The following is a 13,041-nucleotide window of genomic DNA, read 5'->3' as shown; positions in this document are numbered from 1 at the left end:
GGTTAGAGTTGAGGCGACCAGGGGTCCGATAGCCCTCTGAAAGCAGTGTGTCAGAATCTTTGGTGATATTTGGGAAATTTTCTTTTATAATATTCTCTAGTATGGCTTCCATTCCTCTGGGGCATTCTTCTTCCCCTTCTGGAATTCCTATAACTCGTATGTTGGAACGCTTCATAAAGTCCCATAATTCTGACAGTGAACGTTCTGCTTTCTCTCTCTTCTTTTCTGCCTCTTTTACTATCTGAGTTATCTCAAAAACTGTCTTCTACCTCTGAAATTCTTTCTTCTGAATGGTCTAACCTGTTGCTGATACTTTCCATTGCATCTTTAAGTTCCCTAATTGACTGTTTCAATTCCTTCAGCTCTGCTATATCCTTTTTATATTCTTCATATCGTTCATCTCTTATTTGATTCTGTTTTTGAATTTCCTTTTGGTTATTTTCCACTTTATTAGCAGTTTCTTTCATTGTTTCCATCATTTCTTTCATTGTTTTCAACATGTGTATTCTAAATTCCCTTTATGTCATTCCTAACATTTCTTTGTAGGTGGAATCATCTGCAGTATCTATCTCATGGTCCCTTGGCGGGGTTGTTCTGGACTGGTTGTTCATGTTGCCTGGAGTTTTCTGCTGATTCTTCCTCATGAGTGATTTCTTTTATCTGTTTCCTTGCCCTAATTTTCCTTTCACCTCCTCTTGCTCTTTAAATTCTCATGCCTGTGGACTAAGGGTTACAGGACCAGAAGGATGAGAAGTTTGAAGAGCAAAGAAGGGATGAAAGAAAGGAGGACCGAGTGATAAGAAAAATAGAGAAAGGAGAATTCCTTTCTCTAAAGGAATATTGACAAAAAGAAGAGAGGCACAGAAAGAGGGAGACAGAGCAATATAGGTGTACAGTAGGGTACTTTGATACAACCTTAAAAAAAACCCACCTTCTGGGGGTGCCCAGTTGGGTGGTTCCCTTGAGGTCAGCAGCTCTTTGCAATCTGATCAGACACAGTACCCCACCTCCACCAAGTAGAGAGGAAAGACAAAAATGCTATAAATCAAACCAAAACAAGCAAACAGAAAACTTTATGGGATAAAATTGGGTGAAAAACCAAATAATAGCAGTAGAAACACTAGCAAATATAAAGTTCTAATTATTGAAAAAGACAGCAATGGGAAATTATGATTAAACTAGAAAAATTGAGAAAGAAAAAGGATCTGTATGGAAAAGGTTGAACTTAAAAAAGAAAACAACGTAAACAACAGCAAAATAAGCAAACAAAAAAAAACAACCTAACCAAAAAAAAAAAAAAAAAACACAACCAAAAACAAAGCAGTATGTATATGTTATTGAGTATTGTCTGGGCAACACGTGGTCTTCTGGGGTATGAGATGTTAATCACAGTTCTGATATGACTGGAGGCTGATGATTTCTCAAACCCCAGCAGGTAGACACCCTAAATCTCTCTTCAGCCCTCTTAAAAGGCACTCTGAACTTGTAAACTTGCTGAGCAGAAGCTTTCCCAGGGAAGTACTTGTCGCTGGAATCACTGCTGAAGTGGCTATCCACTTACCCAGTGTACCAAAACTGGTCTCACTCTGCCCCTGAGGGTTAGGGCTGCAAGGCGGCTCAGACCCCGCCCTTAGGCTATTTGGTCGCTGGGTTACCAGCTCCCACCCAATTCTAGCTCTGTGACCCTGAGGGCGGAGCTTGCCGGGGCAGATCGCTGACAATGTCTCCCTGTGAACCACAGCCAAACACTATTAGCTCCGTCTGGCTCAGCGGCTCAGACTGGGGCCCTAGACAACAGCCAAAGTTCTCTGCACTCCCGCTCAGGCTCTCCCCAAGGCAGTTCAACTGAGTGCCAAGTCCAAAGACACCAAAACAGTTCACAGGTAAGGCCTTTCCGGTTTGCAGTCTCGCTGCTACTGAACTTACAGTTGCGGGCGGGTTTAGGCGGATTGAACACATGCGAGCACTGTTTTAGTCCTCCTCTTGGGGTCCAGAAGTCTCTCGCTGACTCACTGTGTCCTCACAGGGGTGATGATAGGTAGATCCCACCAGCCAGAGATGCCTGGAGTCCTATCTCCCCCGACTCACGGTGCCCAGATGCAAGGAAGCTGTTTCACAGCCGCCATCTTGCTCTGCCTCTTCTCTTTCTTTTTCAATTTCAGTTAATATGAGGGTATAAATTTTTAGGTTACATTGTTTTCAATTCTAAAATAAAGTTCAAGAGCCCTTCACCCAGCCTGCTGAGCACCCTTACATTGTACACGTTAGGTGAGATCTCGCCAATTGCCCTTCCTTCCTTTCCCTTGCTAGACTATATTTGTGTTTTATCTTTCGTGTGGGCATGTAGTTGTTTATATATTGGTTTCATATTACTATTGAGTGCACTGCATATGTTTTCCCCATTCCTGACATACTTTACTAAGAAGAATGAATTTCTACTCCATCCAGGAAAATATAAAGATATAAAGTCTCCGTCTTTTCTTATGGCTGAATAGTATTCCATGGTATATATACATGCCACAGTTTGTTAATCTGGTCATGTGTTGATGGGCACTTGGGTTGCTTCCACGTCTTGGTGATTGTGCATTGAGCAGCAATGAACATTCTATCTGCCAAGTACAGCTCTTCATCTCATTTCTTACTCACAGCAATCCAGTGCATTTGGCTTGATTATGAGGAAATGTAGGCTCTGAGAAGGGAAATTCCTTCACAATTCCTGTCCCAAGACAGGGGTGAGGGAACCCAGGACATACTCTCAAGCGATCCTTTGATCTTGCCTTTGAATAGGGGTCAGTTGGTCATACCCAGAATATGTTGGGTTATTTTCCTTGTTGCCAAGACATGAGGTCTTCAATCTGCCTGGGCTTGATTTTCATGTACTGCATGAGGTAGGACTGTAACTTCATTTTATATATATGTATATATTCAGAAACCCAAATCTCACTGTACCATTATTGAGTTGTCCATCCTTGCTGCACCTATCTGCAATGTCACACAATCCCAATATGTATGGCTGTGTTTCTGGACTCTCTAGTTTGTTCCATTAGTCATATTTTCCATCCCTATATGAAAACACACTCTAAATATCTAGAACTTTAAATTAGTTTTGACATATGGTACAGCAATTCCCACCACCTTTATCTTCTTCCAAAATATCTAGCATAGTCTTTTCATTCTATATAAATTTTAGAATATCTTATCATATTTCAGACACAAACACCACACACACACACACACACACACACATGCACACATACACACACATACCTCTTCTCAGTTTTTACTGGGAATGCATTAAATCTAAAAATAAATTAATTTTGAGAGAACTAACATCTTTACAATAATGAGTTTTCAAATAAATTTTATATATTTTAATGTTTTTCAAAAAGTTTTTTTTTTTCAGGACCTTTGATTATTTCAAAGCACTTCAAATATTTTGATGCTATTGTAAATTCTAACAGAAATTCTAAACTGATGTATTAATGAATGCTAGAAATTAATCTGTTGATTCATTTGGATTTTATGTAACAGGTAATCATATCATCCGTACAAATGATGGCTTTGATTTTTCTGCTCCTTTCTTCGCCTCATTGCAGAAGTTGGTACTTTCATTACAATCTTCAGTAGATATGATGATGGTGGGCATCTTTGCCTTATTTTGAACTCAGAGTGAGAGAGTTCAATGTTTCACAATTGAGTGTGATGCTACCTCCAAGTTTGCTTAGAGATCCATTGTCAAGTTAAGCAAGTCCTCTTTAGCTCCTAGTCTGCCACTGTTATTTATGGTAACATAAATTCATATTGAATTTTATTAAGTATATAACTGCATCTATTAAAATAAAAGATTTTGAGGAATGTTAATATAATAAATTACATTGTTTCTTTTTCTGATTATCAACCAATGTTGCATTCTTGAGATAAACTCAAGTTGTCATGCTTCTAATTTATTAGTGAATTCTATTTGGTAATCTTTTGTTTAGATTTCTGTTTCTGAGTGAAATTGCCTTGTATTTATCTTTTCTTCTATTCTTCTTGAGTTTAGTATCAAAGTTTTGATAGCTCTGTAAGTTGGGAGGTAGCCCCTAGTTTTCCATTCTTTGGAAGAATTGTGTAAAACTAAGTATTTTTCCTTTGATTATTTGGTGCAACTTGTTGATGAAATGCATTTGTTCTAGAGTTTTCTCTATGGGAAAATTTAATTACTGATTATACATCTTTAATGATTCAGTATTGCTCAGTTTTCTAATTTAATTTAATTTTCTTCTATTAATACCTAAATTTTTTTATTGTGGTAAAATATACATTGCATAAAATTTACCATTTTAATCATTGTTAAGTATACAGTTCAGTGGTTTTAAGTACATTCACAGTATCATGCAACCATCACCACCACCCATCTTTATTTATTTTTTCTTTTTTGGGGGGACAGAGTCTCACTTTGCCCTGGGTAGAGTGCCATGGCATCACTGCTCACAGCAACCTCAAACTTTGGGGTTCAAAGGATCCTCCTGCCTTATCCTCCCAAGAAGCTGGAACTGTAGATTCCCACCACAACACATGGCTAGTTTTTCTATTTTTAGTAGAGACAAAGTCTCACTCTTTCTCAGGCTGATCTCCAACTCCTGACCACAGGAGATTCACCAGCCTCAGCCTCCCAGAGTGCTGGGATTACAGGTGTGAGCCACGGCACCGGGACTAGCACCACCCATCTTTAGAACAATTTTCATCTTCCTGGACTGAAACTCCATACCCATGAAATACTAACTCCCTATCCTTCCCTCCCTCACACCATGGAATCCACTATTCTACTTTCTGCCTCTATAAATTTGCCTGCTGTGTACATCTCATATAAATGCAATCATATGTTACCTGTCCTTTTCTGTCTGGCTTCTGTCAATTCAAATGTATGCACAGTCCATCCATGGGGTAGCATGTATCAGCATTTCATTTATTTTCTTTCTTGAGACAAAGTCTCACTCTGTTACCCAGGCTAAAGTGCGGTGCCATCAGCCCAGCTCACAGCAACCTCAAACTCCTGGGTTCAAGCGATCCTCCTGCTTCAGCCTCCTGAGTAACTGGGACAGACTACAGGCACCCACCACAATGTCTGGCTATTTATTTTTCTATTTTTAGTACAGATAGATCTTGCTCTTGCTTGGGCTGGTCTCAAACTCCTAAGGTCAAGGAATCCTCCTGCCCCAGCCTCCAAGAGTGCTGGATTACAGGCTTGAGCCACCGCATCCAGCCATTTATTTTTTTATTCTTTAGTTTTCTTTCTTTTATGTATTTATTTTGAGACAGAGTCTCTGTCGCCCTGGGTAGAGAGAGCCGTGGCATCCTCGCTGACAGCAACCTCAAACTCTGGGCTCTAGAAATCCTCTTGCCTCAGCCATGTGAAGTAGCTGGGACTTTAGGCACCCGCCACAATGCCAGGTTAGTTTTTCTATTTTTAGTAGAAACGGGGTCTCATTCTTGCTCAGGCTGCTCTCAAACTCCTGAGATAAAGCAATCTACCCACCTTGGCCTCCCAGAGCGCTAGGTAGGATTTCAGGCATGAGCCACCATGCCCGACCAGGCCATTTTTTTAATGGCTGAGTAATACTTGACTGTATGTATATCCCACATTTAGTTTATCCATTCATATGTTGATAGACATGTGAGTTGTTTTCACCTTTTGGCTATTGTGATGTGAATAATGCTTTTATGAACATGGGAGTACAAGCAACTGAGTTCCTGCTTTCAATTCTTTTAGGTATATACCCAGATGTGAAATTGCTGGATCATATATGGGCATTCCATTTTTAATTTTTCGGGCAGTCCCACACTGTTGACAATGTCCTTTGATGCACAAAACTTTTTAATTTTTGTGTAGTCCAATTTACCTATTTCTTCTTTTATTACCTAGGCTTTTGGTATCATATCCAAGAAAGTATTGTCAAATCCGATATTGTGATTTGGATTAGAGTGCTGTAGTGTAAGCTTTTCCATTTAGTTATTTGGTAATATTGATTTAAATTCGTGTATTGTGTAAGGTAAGGGTCCAACTCGTTCTGTTGCATGTGAATATCCAATTTGTTGAAAAGACAGTCCTTTCCTTATTGGATGCTCTGGGCACACTGTTGAAAATCATTTGACTGTATGTGTGAGGGCCTATTTCAGGGGTTTCTATTGTATCCTCTTGGCTAATACAGCTGTGTTCATACCAGAAACCACACGGTCACTTTGAGGTTTTAAAACCAGGAAATGTGAAACCTCCAGGTTTGTTATTATTTTTCAAGATTGTTCTGGCAATTATTTGGGGTCCCTTGAGATTTCATGTGCAGTTTAAGATGGATTTTTCAATTTTCATTCATAAACAGTCATTGTGATTTTGATAGAGATTGCATTAAATCTGTAGATTGCTTTGGGCAGAATTGACATCTTAATAACACTAAGTAATGAATTCTTTTTTTTTTTTTTATTGTTGGGGATTCATTGAGGGTACAATAAGCCAGGTTACACTGATTGCAATTGTTAGGTAAAGTCCCTCTTGCAATCATGTCTTGCCCCTATAAAGTGTGAGACACACCAAGGTCCCACCCCCCTCCCTCCTTCACTCTTTCTGTTTCCCCCCCATAACCATAATTGTCATTAAATGTCCTCATATCAAAATTGAGTACATAGGATTCATGCTTCTCCATTCTTGTGATGCTTTACTAAGAATAATGTCTTCCACGTCCATCCAGGTTAATACGAAGGATGTAAAGTCTCCATTTTTTTAATGGCTGAATAGTATTCCATGGTATACATATACCACAGCTTGTTAATCCATTCCTGGGTTGGTGGGCATTTAGGCTGCTTCCACATATTGGCAATTGTAAATTGAGCTGCAATAAACAGTCTAGTACAAGTGTCCTTATGATAAAAGGATCTCTTTCCTTCTGGGTAGATGCCCAGTAATGGGATTGCAGGATCAAATGGGAGGTCTAGCTTGAGTGCTTTGAGGTTTCTCCATACTTCCTTCCAGAAAGGTTGTACTAGTTTGCAGTCCCACCAGCAGTATAAAAGTGTTCCCTTCTCTCCACATCCACGCCAGCATCTGCAGTTTTGAGATTTTGTGATGTGGGCCATTCTCACTGGGGTTAGATGATATCTCAGAGTTCTTTTGATTTGCATTTCTCTAATATATAGAGATGATGAACATTTTTTCATGTGTTTGTTAGCCATTCGTCTGTCATCTTTAGAGAAAGTTCTATTCATGTCTCTTGCCCATTGATATATGGGATTGTTGGCTTTTTTCATGTGGATTAATTTGAGTTCTCTATAGATCCTAGTTATCAAGATTTTGTCTGATTGAAAATATGCAAATATCCTTTCCCATTGTGTCGGTTGTCTCTTTGCTTTGGTTATTGTCTCCTTAGCTGTACAGAAGCTTTTCAGTTTAATGAAGTCCCATTTGTTTATTTTTGTTGTTGTTGCAATTGCCATGGCAGTCTTCTTCATGAAGTCTTTCCCCAGCCCAATACCTTCTAGTGTTTTTCCTATGCTTTCTTGGAGGATTTTTATTGTTTCATGCCTTAAATTTAAGTCCTTTATTCATCTTGAATCAATTTTTGTGAGTGGGGAAAGGTGTGGGTCCAGTTTCAGTCTTTTACATGTAGACATCCAGTTCTCCCAACACCATTTATTGAATAGGGAGTCTTTCCCCCAAGGTATGTTCTTGTTTGGTTTATCAAAGATTAGGTGGTTGTAAAATGTTAGTTTCATATCTTGGTTTTCAATTCGATTCCAAGTGTCTATGTCTCTGTTTTTGTACCAGTACCATGCTGTCTTGAGCACTATGGCTTTGTAGTACAGACTACAATCTGGTATGCTGATGCCCCCAGCTTTATTTTTGTTACTAAGAACTGCCTTAGCTATACGGGGTTTTTTCCGGTTCCATACAAAACGCAGAATCATTTTTTCAAAATCTTGAAAGTACGATGTTGGTATTTTGATAGGAATGTCATTGAATAGGTAGATTGCTTTGGGAAGTATAGACATTTTAACAATGTTGATTCTTCCCATCCATGAGCATGGTATGTTCTTCCATTTGTTAATATCCTCTGCTATTTCCTTTCTAAGGATTTCACAGTTTTCTTTTTTTTTTTTATTGTTGGGGATTCATTGAGGGTACAATAAGCCAGGTTACACTGATTGCAATTGTTAGGTAAAGTCCCTCTTGCAATCATGTTTTGCCCCCATAAAGTGTGACACACACCAAGGCCCCACCCACCTCCCTCCTTCCCTCTTTCTGTTCCCCCCCATAACCATAATTGTCATTAATTGTCCTCATATCGAAATTGAGTACATAGGATTCATGGTTCTCCATTCTTGTGATGCTTTACTAAGAATAATGTCTTCCACGTCCATCCAGGTTAATACGAAGGATGCAAAGTCTCCATTTTTTTTAATGGCTGAATAGTATTCCATGGTATACATATACCACAGCTTGTTAATCCATTCCTAGGTTGGTGGGCATTTAGGCTCTTTCCACATTTTGCCGATTGTAAATTGAGCTGCAATAAACAGTCTAGTACAAGTGTCCTTATGATAATAGGATTTCTTCCCTTCTGGGTAGATGCCCAGTAATGGGATTGCAGGATCAAATGGGAGGTCTAGCTTGAGTGCTTTAAGGTTTCTCCATACTTCCTTCCAGAAAGGTTGTACTAGTTTGCAGTCCCACCAGCAGTGTAAAAGTGTTCCCTTCTCTCCACATCCACGCCAGCATCTGCAGTTTTGAGATTTTGTGATGTGGGCCATTCTCACTGGGGTTAGATGATATCTCAGGGTCGTTTTGATTTGTATTTCTCTAATATATAGAGATGATGAACATTTTTTCATGTGTTTGTTAGCCATTCGTCTGTCGTCTTTAGAGAAAGTTCTATTCAAGTCTCTTGCCCATTGATATATGGGATTGTTGGCTTTTTTCATGTGGATTAATTTGAGTTCTCTATAGATCCTAGTTATCAAGCTTTTGTCTGATTGAAAATATGCAAATATCCTTTCCCATTGTGTCGGTTGTCTCTTTGCATTGGTTATTGTCTCCTTAGCTGTACAGAAGCTTTTCAGTTTAATGAAGTCCCATTTGTTTATTTTTGTTGTTGTTGCAATTGCCATGGCGGTCTTCTTCATGAAGTCTTTCCCCAGCCCAATATCTTCCAGTGTTTTTCCTATGCTTTCTTGGAGGATTTTTATTGTTTCATGCCTTAAGTTTAAGTCCTTTATCCATCTTGAATCAATTTTTGTGAGTGGGGAAAAGTGTGGGTCCAGTTTCAGTCTTTTACATATAGACATCCAGTTCTCCCAACACCATTTATTGAATAGGGAGTCTTTCCCCCAAGGTATGTTCTTGTTTGGTTTATCAAAGATTAGGTGGTTATAAAATGTTAGTTTCATTTCTTGGTTTTCAATTCGATTCCAAGTGTCTATGTCTCTGTTTTTGTGCCAGTACCAGGCTGTCTTGAGCACTATGGCTTTGTAGTACAGACTACAATCTGGTATGCTGATGCCCCCAGCTTTATTTTTGTTGCAGAGAACTGCCTTAGCTATACGGAGTTTTTTCCGGTTCCATACAAAACGCGGAATCATTTTTTCCAAATCTTGAAAGTACGATGTTGGTATTTTGATAGGAATGTCATTGAATAGGTAGATTGCTTTGGGAAGTATAGACATTTTAACAATGTTGATTCTTCCCATCCATGAGCATGGTATGTTCTTCCATTTGTTAATATCCTCTGCTATTTCCTTTCTGAGGAGTTCATAGTTTTCTTTATAGAGGTCCTTCACCTCCTTCGTTAGGTATATTTCTAGGTATTTCATTTTCTTTGAGACTATGGTGAAGGGAGTTGTGTCCTTAATTAGCTTCTCATCTTGACTGTTATTGGTGTACACAAAGGCTACTGACTTGTGGACATTGATTTTATATCCTGAAACATTACTGTATTTTTTGATGACTTCTAGGAGTCTTGTGGTTGAGTCTTTGGGGTTCTCTAAGTATAAGATCATGTCGTCAGCAAAGAGGGAGAGTTTGACCTCCTCTGCTCCCATTTGGATTCCCTTTATTTCATGTTCTTGCCTAATTATATTGGCAAGAACTTCCAGCACTACGTTGAATAGTAAAGGTGACAGAGGACAACCTTGTCTGGTTCCAGTTCTAAGAGGAAAAGCTTTCAGTTTTACTCCATTCAGTAAAATATTGGCTGTGGGTTTGTCATAGATAGCTTCAATCATTTTTAGAAATGTGCCAGCTATGCCTATACTCGTCAGTGTTCTAATTAGAAAAGGATGCTGGACGTTATCAAATGCTTTTTCTGCATCTATTGAGAGGATCATGTGATCTTTATTTTTGCCTCTGTTAATATGGTGGATAACGTTTATGGACTTGCGTATGTTAAACCGGCCTTGCATTCCTGGGATGAAGCCTACTTGATCATGATGAATGACTTTTTTGATGATAAGTTGTAATCTATTGGCTAGGATTTTGTTGAGAATTTTTGCGTCTATGTTCATGAGTGAGATTGGTCTGAAATTCTCCTTTTTGTTTGGGTCTTTTCCTGGTTTTGGTATCAGGGTGATGTTTGCTTCATAGAATGTGTTGGGGAAGATTCCTTCTTCCTCAATTTTTTGGAATAATTTCTGCAGTACAGGAATAAGCTCTTCCTTGAAGGTTTGATAGAATTCTGGAGTGAAGCCATCTGGACCAGGGCATTTTTTGGTTGGAAGCTTTTTTATTGTTTCTTTGATCTCAGTGCTTGAAATTGGTCTGTTCAGGAGCTCTATTTCTTCCTTGGCTGAGTCTAGGGAGAGGGTGTGATTCCAAATATTGATCCATTTCCTTCACATTGTCAAATTTCTGGGCATAGAGTTTCTGGTAGTATTCAGAGATGATCTCTTGTATCTCTGTGGGATCAGTTGTTATTTCCCCTTTATCATTTCTGATTGAGGTTACTAGAGATTTTACTTTTCTATTCCTCGTTAGTCTGGCCAATGGTTTATCTATTTTATTTATTTTTTCAAAAAACCAACTCCTTGTTTCATTAATTTTCTGAATGATTCTTTTGTTTTCAATTTCATAGATCTCTGATTTGATTTTGGATATTTCTTTTCTTCTACTGAGTTTAGGCTTAGATTGTTCTTCTTTTTCCAATTCCATAAGATCTCTTGTTAGATTGTTCTTTTTTTTTTTTTTATTAAACCATAGCTGTGTACATTAGTATGATCATGGGTCACCATACACTTGGTTCATATATCGTTTCACACATTTTCATCACATAAATTAACATAGCTTTTGTAGCATTTTCTTAGTTATTTTGCTAAGACCTTTACATTCCACATTTACTAGTATTCACATATACCCTTGTAAGATGCACCACAGGTGTAATCCCATTAGTCCCCCTTCTTCCGCCTCCCTCTCCCCTCCCTCCCCTCCCTTTCCCCTTTCTCCCTATTCTTAGGTTATAACTGGGATTGAGCTGGAACATATTCTTCTTAGTAAAGTGTCTCAAGAATGGAAGAAAAAGTACCCAATGTACTCACCCTTATTATGAAACTAATGTAGGACCTTCACATGAAAGCTATATCTCTTGTGAGATTGTTGATGTGCTCTCTTTCTGTTTTTCGAATGTAGGCATCTAAAGCGATGAATTTTCCTCTCAAAACTGCTATTGCAGTATCCCACAGGTTTTGGTAGCTTGTCTCTTCATTGTTGTTATGCTCAAGGAAGTTAATGATTTCCTGTTTTATTTCTTCCTGCACCCATCTGTTATTCAACAGAAGATTGTTTAATTTCCATGCTTTTGGGTGGGGTCAAGCATTTTTGTTAGAGTTGAGTTCCACCTTTAGTGCCTTATGGTCTGAGAAGATACAAGGTAAAATTGCAATTCTTTTGATTCTGTTGATATTTGTTTTGTGTCCCAGGATATGATCAATTTTGGAGAATGTTCCATGGGGTGATGAGAAGGATGTATATTCTTTGTCTTTGGGATGAAGTGTTCTATATGCGTCTATCAAGCACAGTTGTTCTAGGGTCTCATTTAAATCTCTTATATCCTTGTTTAATTTCTGTTTAGAGGATCTGTCTAGCTCTGTAAGAGGAGTGTTAAGGTCCCCTGTTATTATGGTATTATCAGATATCATATTGCTCAGACTGAGTAAGGTCTGTTTCAAGAATCTGGGAGCATTTAAATTGGGTTGCATAGATATTTAGAATTGAAATGTCTTCTTGTTGTAGTTTTCCCTTGACCAATATAAAGTGACCATTTTTGTCTTTTTTGACTTTAGTTGCTTTAAATCCACATGTATCTGAAAATAAGATTGCAACTCCTCTTTTCTTCTGAATTCCATTGGCCTGAAAAATTGTCTTCCAACCCTTGACTCGGAGCTTTAATTTGTCTTTTGAAGCCAGGTGTGTTTCTTGCAGACAGCAAATGGATGGCTTGTGTTTTTTAATCCAGTCAACCAATCTATGTCTCTTCAGTGGGGAATTCAAGCCATTAACATTTATTGAGATAATTGATAAGTGTGGTAGTATTCTGTTTGTCTTATTTTGTGAGAGTCCATTGCTTAGTTTTATCTTTTGCATCTGTGTGGAGGTTAGGTTCTGTCCTTTAATTTCTGAGTTCTTACTTTGTTGCTGATCCATTGTGGTGGTCAGTGTGCAGAACAGGTTGAAATATTTCCTGTAGAGCTGGTCTTGTTGTGGTGAATTTCCTCAATGTTTGTATATCCGTAAATGATTTGATTTCTCCGTCAATTTTGAAGCTTAGCTTAGCAGGGTACAGAATTCAGGGCTGGAAATTGTTCTGTTTAAGTAGATTAAAGGTAGATAACCATTGTCTTCTTGCTTGGAAAGTTTCATTAGAGAAGTCTGCGGTCACTCTGATGGATTTGCCCCTGTAGGTCAACTGGCGCTTACTCCTGGCAGCTTGCAGAATCTTTTCTTTTATCTTGACTTTGGACAGGTTCATCACAATGTGTCTTGGAGAAGCTTGGTTAGAGTTGAGGCGACCTGGGGTCAGATAG

The sequence above is a fragment of the Nycticebus coucang genome, chromosome X (assembly GCF_027406575.1).
Source record: "Nycticebus coucang isolate mNycCou1 chromosome X, mNycCou1.pri, whole genome shotgun sequence".
In the NCBI taxonomy this organism is placed as follows: Eukaryota; Metazoa; Chordata; class Mammalia; order Primates; family Lorisidae; genus Nycticebus; species Nycticebus coucang.
This window is presented reverse-complemented; position numbering follows the sequence as displayed.